The sequence below is a fragment of the Mus musculus genome, chromosome 16 (genome assembly GCF_000001635.26).
Source record: "Mus musculus strain C57BL/6J chromosome 16, GRCm38.p6 C57BL/6J".
Lineage (NCBI taxonomy): Eukaryota > Metazoa > Chordata > Mammalia > Rodentia > Muridae > Mus > Mus musculus.
This window is the reverse complement of record NC_000082.6, coordinates 20,456,948-20,465,913: the sequence shown is the minus strand read 5'-3', so window position 1 is coordinate 20,465,913 and position 8,966 is coordinate 20,456,948. Positions and strand designations below refer to the sequence as shown.

Below are 8,966 nucleotides of genomic sequence, written 5' to 3'. Positions count from 1 at the left end.
AGAATATCCAGTGATTTTTTTTTTGGGGGGGGGGGTTTCAAGACAGGGTTTCTCTGTATAGCCCTGGCTGTCCTGGAACTCACTTTGTAGACCAGGCTGGCCTCGAACTCAGAAATCCGCCTGCCTCTGCCTCCTGAGTGCTGGGATTAAAGGCGTGCGCCACCACTCTCGGCTCGCTTGTAGTTTTTGTAAGCCATTGAGATTTCCCCACACCATGTTATAAAGTTTCATACCCTTATTTACTATCTATCTCTTTCCAGAAACTTCTAAATAGATTTTCATTTTCCAGTCACTCCCTTCTAATTCATTCTCCTCCAATCAACATTTTCCATTAAGTTTTTATGCACAATAGAAGTCATGATAGCAAAGATACTTCTCACACTTTCTCTTGTCAGTAATGTTACATACTACCAGTAACTGGTGATGTCAGACCATATTGTGCTATTGGCATGTGTCACTATTGAACCTTATGCCATAAGTTAAATGGGTAAAATGAGTCATTTTTTTATTAATTCACTGTACTGGCTGGTTTTGTGTGTCAACTTGACACAGGCTGGAGTTATCACAGAGAAAGGAACTTCAGTTTGGGAAGTGCCTCCATGAGATCCAGCTGTGGGGCATTTTCTCAGTTGGTGATCAAGGGGGTAGGGTCCATTGTGGGTGGTGACATCCCTGGGCTGGTAGTCTTGGGTTCTGTAAGAGAGCAAGCCAGTAAGAAACATCCCTCCATGGCCTCTGTATCAGCTCCTGTATCTTGACTTGTTTGAGTTCCATTCTTGACTTCCTTTGGTGATGAACAGCAATGTACAAGTATAAGTTGAATAAACCCTTTACTCCCCAACTTGCATCTTGGTCATGATGTTTTGTGTGGGAATAGAAACCCTAAGACACTCACTTATACTTTCTAAATTTCATGCAGTTTTAATTGCTTTTTGCTTATAGAGGGAGAAGAGTCATACCTAGAATGTGAAAGGAACTTGCAGAGTGGAGGAACCATCTTAGAATGTGCTGAAGGGAGTGGGAAGAAATGACTCAGAGGCCCAAGGTAGGAAGCAGAGTAGAGAGAGCTACAGTGGTTCTCAGCCTCCAGGTTTTGACTCCACAGAGGTCACATATCAGATATCCTGCACATCAGATATTTACATTACAATTCATAAGAATAGCAAAATTACAGTTATGAAGTAGCAATGATCATTTTATGGTTGGGGGGGGGGATGTCACCACAACATGAGGAACCGTATTAAAGGGTCATAGCATTAGAAAGTTGAAAACTACTATTTTACAAGTTAATAGATTTGAGGGAAATATAAATTTTGGCATTAACCAAAAGAATTAAATAACACAATTGTTGATTATCTTTGTTGGGAATAAAAAAAGGGGGCTCTCATGGGGCTGGTGAGATGGCTCAGTGGGTAAGAGCACCCGACGGCTCTTCCGAAGGTCAGGAGTTCAAATCCCAGCAACCACATGGTGGCTCACAACCATCCATAATGAGATCTGACTCCCTCTTCTGGAGTGTCTGAGGACAGCTACAGTGTACTTAAATATAATAAATAAATAAATAAAAGGGGGGGCTCTGGGGAAGAGTGGGGAGGAAGAACCCATATCCCTCCAGAGTTTTACCTATTCTCTGGTCTGTCAGGCATGGGAGAGCTGACATACACTTTCCACTCAGACCTGGGTGGGCATTCAAGCCTCTGACCCACTCTTCAGGGGGTGGCCAAGGGGCATCCCTATCTGGGATTTCCAGAGCTACCTTGCTAAAGCCCCAGGGTTATAGGAGAGAGGGATGAGGGAAGAGGTTCCCAACACCTGTCAGAGTGCGTGCAGCAGATCTTGATGAGCAGAGACTCTCTATGGTTTTAGAGGTTTATTATAGAGAGGCAGGGAGAAAGAGAGAAGGGAGAGAAGGGAGAGAGAGAGAGAGAGAGCTAGAGAGAAAGAATAAGAGGAGAGAGGAGAGGAGAAGACAAAGAGAAAGGAAAGAGGAGAGAGGAGTGAGAGAAGTGAGAGGTAAGAGAACAAAGTAGTGAGAGCTAAGAGAGTGAGGTGGGGCTGAACAGCCCTTTTTATGGTCTTTACTGTTACTAGGTAACTGGGGAGGAGTTTACCCTGAAGGTCAGAAGCTTGAGCCATTGCCTAAGTGACTTCTAGCCATGCTTCTCTTGTGGGGGCTGTGGGGGGGGGGGCGGTAACTTAGGAAGCAGCCAGAGTTCCAGGAGCACGAGGGAAAACCATTTAGGTGAATTATGACTTCGGGGTTCAGACCTCAGCTCAACTGGAGACCAGCCTGTCTTTGTATAGCCCAATGCCCCACACATCTTGGCAAGAAAAACATCTGAGATGATGAATTAGAGACTATAAACATGGTAGTGTTTATAATAACTTGAGTTGTAGATATATAACACTTATGAGGGATCAGGATCTTTAGTTGTCAGAGGACACAGCAGAACACACAGGTCCATGGAGTGGAAGAAAATATGTCTGGCTATGAACCTCATAAGGGATGAGGATCAAAACTATCTGAGGAGTTCTTTTAATTCAATAGCAAAAAGTCCCAAGTAATCCAATTTGTGAAACAAGTTACAAATATGATATATAAATGAACAGGCATCTGAGAAATGTGCAGGCTCACTAATTGACCTGGTTTGCAGGTCAGTCAACAGGGTCTGCAAGAGAGAGAGTGGGGACTGAGGGGCAAGAGGAAACAACACAGACTATCAAGGATCAAGTCTCAAGTCTCGTTTATTGGAAGGTAGCTATGGGTATATAAGAACAAGCTGGGAAGTGCAGCTGGAGACATCTAACCACAAGTCCAGGATGTATAGGAGAAAAACAAGATGTTATCAGAGTGTGTTCAGCTGTGGTGGGCTTCTTGCAAGAACATCATGCTAGGAAAAGCAAGTCTCTCATCAGGGTGGAAAAGTACCGCCTGTATGTAAATAGCCCGAGATGGCTGCAGAGATGATAGCCACTTTCTGCTAGGAGTTGGCTTCCAACAGGTCCCCCTTTTTAATTTTTTCAAAAGGGAAGGCTGGTAAAACTTACGGAAACCATGCCTGTCTTAGGTTGGAACAGACCCTAGCTTCCCTTTTCCCATCTCTGGACACTCAACAGCCTTTTGTTGTTGTTGTTGTTGTTGTTGTTGTTGTTGTTGTTGAGCTCCTATCTTAGATTGGTGAGGGCCTCCCAATTAGGGGCAGGGGTCTTAAGGTGTTCTCTTACCCATCATTGGCTATCTGGTTTAGTGTGTAAGTTAGAGGCAGTCTCGATGACAGAGGTTTTATTAGAGTCCCCAACTTCCAGCTTATGATAATGGACCTGTATCGGTTTCATTTGAATATCATCTATCTACTGTCATACAAAAGCCATTAGTTTATTGAACAATATGGGCCTGAGAGAAAAGAGAATAAGTAGTCTGGGTATCTTGGTTGTCCCCCATTACAGGAGTAATATCCCTGAATGGCCACAGAGTTTTCCACACTGATTCTAATTTTGTCTGTGGGTATAGGTGGAGACCACCAAATGTGGCCTATGGATACACAGTGTCAGCCAGCACAGTATGGTTGGCCAGGGCCTCCACATTTTCTCTATACAGTCAAAGAGATGTACCCCACTAAATCATAAGTCAGGGAACCAAGAGTCCAGTGAAGCCACCTTGGAGGCGCTGGTGATGCTGTCTCCTTCAGCGGTGAGGACTTCCCAAGTCAGGTTATATGGTCTGTGCTGGTTGATCTTTTCCAGTTTGAAGAGAATCTTCATTTTTTTTCTGCAAAGAAGAAACAGTGTTCTCGGAGGTTACTGCTCTCTGGATCTGTTATTGTCTATTTGTTTAATCAATCTTTCTGGCAGCCATTGTGCGACATCTGCTGTTTGGGAATATATGCAGACAGAACCTCTTCCCTAGATAAGCACTGGGTCTGGCCCATTCCAGGTTCTGGTTAATGGGTCTTTCCAGAGGACTGTTGCAAAATTCTTTTTGGTATCATAATGCCAAAATCTATCTGCAGCAGATTTTATTTCTGGGGGAATCCCTTGGTACGGATTCCCCCTTTTTAATTTTTTCTTAAGCCTTTCACTGGGGAAAACGCAGAGTTTATTTATAATCCGAGCCATGATTACTTCATTGAGGCTGCACATAATCAATCCCAGCTGCGATAACAGATCTCGGCGATTTATTGGAAAGACTCGGGATGACATATGGTTGTATATTTCCTGTATTTTCATCTTTATCTTTCTACTTCAGTACCTTAGAGTTTTGTTGTGAATTTTGACTTTGGCCAATATCCCTTAGATTTGTCAAGGTTGGGGTCAGAGGCCAGGTGGCTGGCCAATCACTTTGTTTTATAATAGTCACATTAGCCCCTGTATCACCCAAGCCTTGGAATGCCTTTCCATCAAGCTATATGGTCATCATGGGTTTTTGTTTAACTATAGGTTACACCCAGTATGCATCAGAGGAACCAAAGCCTTGATCCCCTCTCTTAGGACTCTTATATTTGTGGTTAGTAGGAAGCAATGGAAGTAACAGTAGCTGAGCTATCCTTCCTGTAGGGATGGCGACTATATTATCTATTGCCTTGGCCATTACCTTGATCTCTCCTTAGTAATCATTGTCTATAACACCAGGAAAAATTTGCAGTCCCTGCATGGTAAACTGCTTCTTGCCACTATCAGACCAAACACATTTGGATATAGTGGTCCGAACACTCCTGTGGGTAGGGCCTGAGGTCCCATTTCTGGGTTTCTGTGTGGGTGGCAGAACTGAGGTCCAGTCCTGCGCTTCCTGGGGTTGCTCTACTAAGTTCTGGAAGGGATTGTTGTTGCTTGCTGGCATGAAGCTGACCACCCAAATGAGCTTGTTTTGGCTTGTGTTGGTTTGGGGCCTGGGGCTGGCCTCTGCTCCTGTTTCCCCAATTAGGGAAAAGAGTATTCCCCTATATATCTGTTTTGGATCTACAGTTCTTAGCCCAGTGTTTTCTGAGTTTGTAATGTGGGCATAGCCCAGGCTGTTTCCCAGGTGGTCTCTGAGTTGACTGCCCTGTAATCTTTTGCCCAGGCTTGCCACACTTAAAACAGGCCTTTTTGTCTCTACTTGCCAAAAAGTCTCTTACTGACTGTCCTTGCATGACAGCCACCATACCTAAGCCCTGTTGGTAGGAGGGCCCTATGTCAGAACAGAGTCTGATGTACCCAGTAAGGTCTGTCTTCTTCCTGTAGCGTCTAATAGCTGCCTGACAGGCAGGATTGGCATTTTCAAACGCAAGCTGTTTCACATAGTCTACACCTGCTTCTGCATTACCAAGAATCCTCTCTGCTGTTGTCATCAGTCGATGAACAAAATCAGAAAATCTTTCATGAGGCCCTTGTCTGACTGCTGTCAAAGATGTACCAGGGTCTCCTTTACTGGAAGTTTACACCAAGCCTTCATAGCTGCGTTGTGAATTTGAGTGAATAAGCCTGGGTCATATTGTATCTGGCCATTACTTGAAGCGAATTGCCCTTCTCCCACTAAGGCATCAAAGGACCAAGTATTGCCTGCCTGAGCATTCCTCCTAGCCATCTGTTTACAATTCTCATGATACTCTGATTTACAAATAAGATGGTCACCACTGCTAAGAACTGCTATCACTAGGGTATTCCAATCCCCAGAGTCAGCCACTCCTCTGCGGCAGATTCCAGGATTGCAAGAGTAAAAGGAGCAGTGGTGCCATACTGTGACACTGCAGTTTTTAATTCTTTTTTTTTTTTAGATTTATTTATTATTATACATAAGTACACTGTAGCTGACTCTGAAGAGTATCATTACAGATGGTTGTGAGCCACCATGTGGTTGCTGGGATTTGAACTCAGGACCTTCAGAAGAGCAGTCAGTGCTCTTACCCACTGAGCCATCTCGCCAGGCCCCACATTTTTTAATTCTTTAATGACTTGGAAATTGAACCCTGTGTGATGTCTCCAAGCAACCCCTTGTGCGTCTGTGGTCTCTGATACAGGGGAAGCCTCAGCCTCTCCCTCCTCTTGGTGATCTGCGGCTGAACTCACGCTAGCAGGCAGGGGCTGTCTTTGGACTCTGCATTGAGGAATGAGAAGACCTGGGGGGATTTTCTTGGGTAGCTTTGCCCTCTGGAGATGTCTTCCTAGTCTTTAATTCTTGTAGCTGACTAGTTAAGTTCTGATACTCTTCCTGTAATTCTATTTGTTGTTTTGGGGCTGAGATTTTATCCTGTAATTCCTTTCTAGGGTCCAAGACAGCCATCCTTAGGACACCATCAGGTGGGGGGTGCAGATGGAGGAGGTCTCTGAAAGGGCCATTCAGGATCGTGATATTTGATCACCTCTTCCTCCAGGTTATCCCTGTCTGACTCAGAGAATGTATAGTGATGGGCAATTGCCATGAAGAACATTTCAATGCAGAGTAGAAACTCTGCAGGCCTATGGCCACAGCTTCTGCACTTTGCCATTACCAGGTACATTTTTCTGAAATAACCAACAAAGCAATAAGTACTGCTTGCCAAAAGGAAACGAAAACCATGAGTTTCACACAGAGAAACTTGCTAACAGGTTGTACAGGGCTAAGCTTTTCTTTTAGGACTTTGTAAAACATCAGCTGGCAGTAGTACATGGCATACGATTATGACAAACTGTTTAATATAACCAGGTATGTCCAAGCATTGGAGAAACTAAAATTTCCCTCATCACTTATTTCTTGGCCCATTTTCGTTACTATGATTCATTGGTCTCAATGAGGCAGGTTCCTGCTTGGTCGATCCTTCTTCCAGTAATGTCCCTCATGGGGTCTCTCGTTCTCTCTGCCCCATGTTGGGTGCCAGGTGACTCGGTCTGCGGGTCAGTCAATGGGGTCTGCAAGAGAGAGAGTGGGGACTGAGGGGCAAGAGGAGACAACACAGGCTATCAAGGATCAAGTCTCAGGTCTCATTTATTGAAAGGCAACTATGAGTATATAAGCACAAGCTGGGGGAGTGCAGCTGGAGACACTTAACCACAAGCCCAGGATGTATAGGAGAAAAACAAGATGTTATCAGAGTGTGTTCAGCTGTGGTGGGCTTCTTGCAAGAACATCATGCTAGGAAAAGCAAGTCTCTCATCAGGGTGGAAAAGTGCCACCTGTAAGTAAATAGCCCGAGATGCCTGCAGAGATGATAGCCGCAGAGATGATAGCCGCTTTCTGCGCCCAACAACTAATCATTAGGAGACATACATGAAAGCCACATGGGATATTGAAAGAAAATGAGATTTTGTATCTTGTGATTCATGTAAAAGAGTTGTCTATGAGTCCGAGGCCTGGGGCTGAGGACAAAGCAGAACAGACAGGGCTGTTGTTAAGACATTACTAAGAACAGCTTGATTGTACAAGCAGGGCTATCTTGTCTGGGTCAACACCACCTGGCTGGAACTTCCCCTCTGTCTACTGCCCCTTGATGCCGGGTAAAGTCATACATCAACTGGTTGCTATGTGAACAAGATAAGCCCCCAGCCCACAGGAACAAAGTCCTGATGCCCGTTTGCTAACATGTAATCTTTCTGTTAATGTTTAAATAAGCCAATAGTGTGCCACTATGCTGAATTCCACACCCCTAAGCCCCTTACCCCATAAAAACCCCTAGCTTTCGAGCCTCGTGGCTCGTTATCTCCTGTGTGGGATGCATGTCAGTCCGGAGCTCCATCATTAAATGTCCTCATGTAATTACATCAAGAGATGGTCCTTCGTGATTTTTTGGGTGCACGCCGAATCGGGAGTTAAGTGGGGGTTTCCCCCCTAGGTTCTAACAATATCACCTTAGACACACTGGATGCTTATCATGAGAAAGAAGGAAAAACAGAAACCAGAACCAGAAAGACAAGTGTTTGTGAAGATGTGAAGCATCCATTCACAGTCTATGGAGAAAACAACAGTGACTCAGTAAAACAGTACAGCAATTCTTTAAAAATACAGCTGGATGATTCAGCAGTTCCTCTTCTAGGCAGACACTCTGGAAAAGAAGTCAAAAGTCTAGAAGATCCACATATTCACTGCAGTATTAATCACGATAGCCTATGGGAACAAAATCACCATCAAAAGATAGTGGATAAAGAAATGGCCATATGCATGCAACAGGTATGGGTAGTCCTTAATAAAGGAAATCTTTGAAAATGTGGGATTTTCTCCCCGCACCCCCCCAGGACAGGGTTTCCGGTTCAGTGTTGTGGAGGTACTTACAGAACTGTAGAGGAACTTGAACTTGTGCTCCGCCTGCTTCCTGAGCTCTGGGATTACAGGTGTGAATCACCAAGCATGAAGTCTGTGACTCTTTGGATTGACCAGGCCCAAAGCTATATTATATTACTGGTCTGGGTGCGGTTTTTTGTTTTTGTTTTTAAGACAGGTCTCCAGCACTCAGGAGGCAGAGGCAGGAGGATCTCTGTGAGTTTGAGGCCAGTCTGGTCTACAGAGAGAGTTTCAGGACAGCCAGGGCTACGTGGAGAAACCATGACTATAACCTCCCTCCCCCAATAAAAACCAAAACCCCCAAACAAACCAAACCAAACCAAACCAAAGAACACACACACACACACACACACACACACACACAAACACACATCTGTCTCACTGTATATTCCTGGCTGACTTGATACTCAAACGTAGACTGGGTAGACTTAAACGCAGAGACCCTCCTCCTGCCTCTGTCTCTGGAGTGGGATTAAAAGGCATACACCATCTTGCTGGCATGGAAGATCTTTTTGAGACACTTGTCTGCTCCATTTTCTTCAAGCATGGACTTTAAAAAATTCTCTTATTTTAATCTCAGACTCCTTGTTTGGAGGAAATTTGTGGATAGTAGAACCTTTGGGTCTGACAGTAGCTTTGGCAAGCAAACCAGGAGCCAGAAACCAAGGCCCTCTGGTGCCAAAGAGTCTCATCGTTTTCACGGGGGGGGGGGGGGGAATCGCAGCTTGCAGGAAGC

The 8,966-nt window shown here is 44.7% G+C and overlaps 1 long non-coding RNA gene across 1 annotated transcript; it reads right to left on the bottom strand.

Annotated features, from left to right (window-relative positions):
* Window positions 1-6,629: 6,629 nt before the first annotated feature.
* On the bottom strand, window positions 6,630-8,376 carry Gm41432. The gene is made up of 2 exons (XR_875949.1): window positions 8,222-8,376; window positions 6,630-6,864 (listed from the first exon to the last, which is right to left on the bottom strand). It is a non-coding gene; the product is annotated as a predicted gene, 41432 (long non-coding RNA).
* Between the last annotated feature and the right edge of the window lie 590 nt (window positions 8,377-8,966).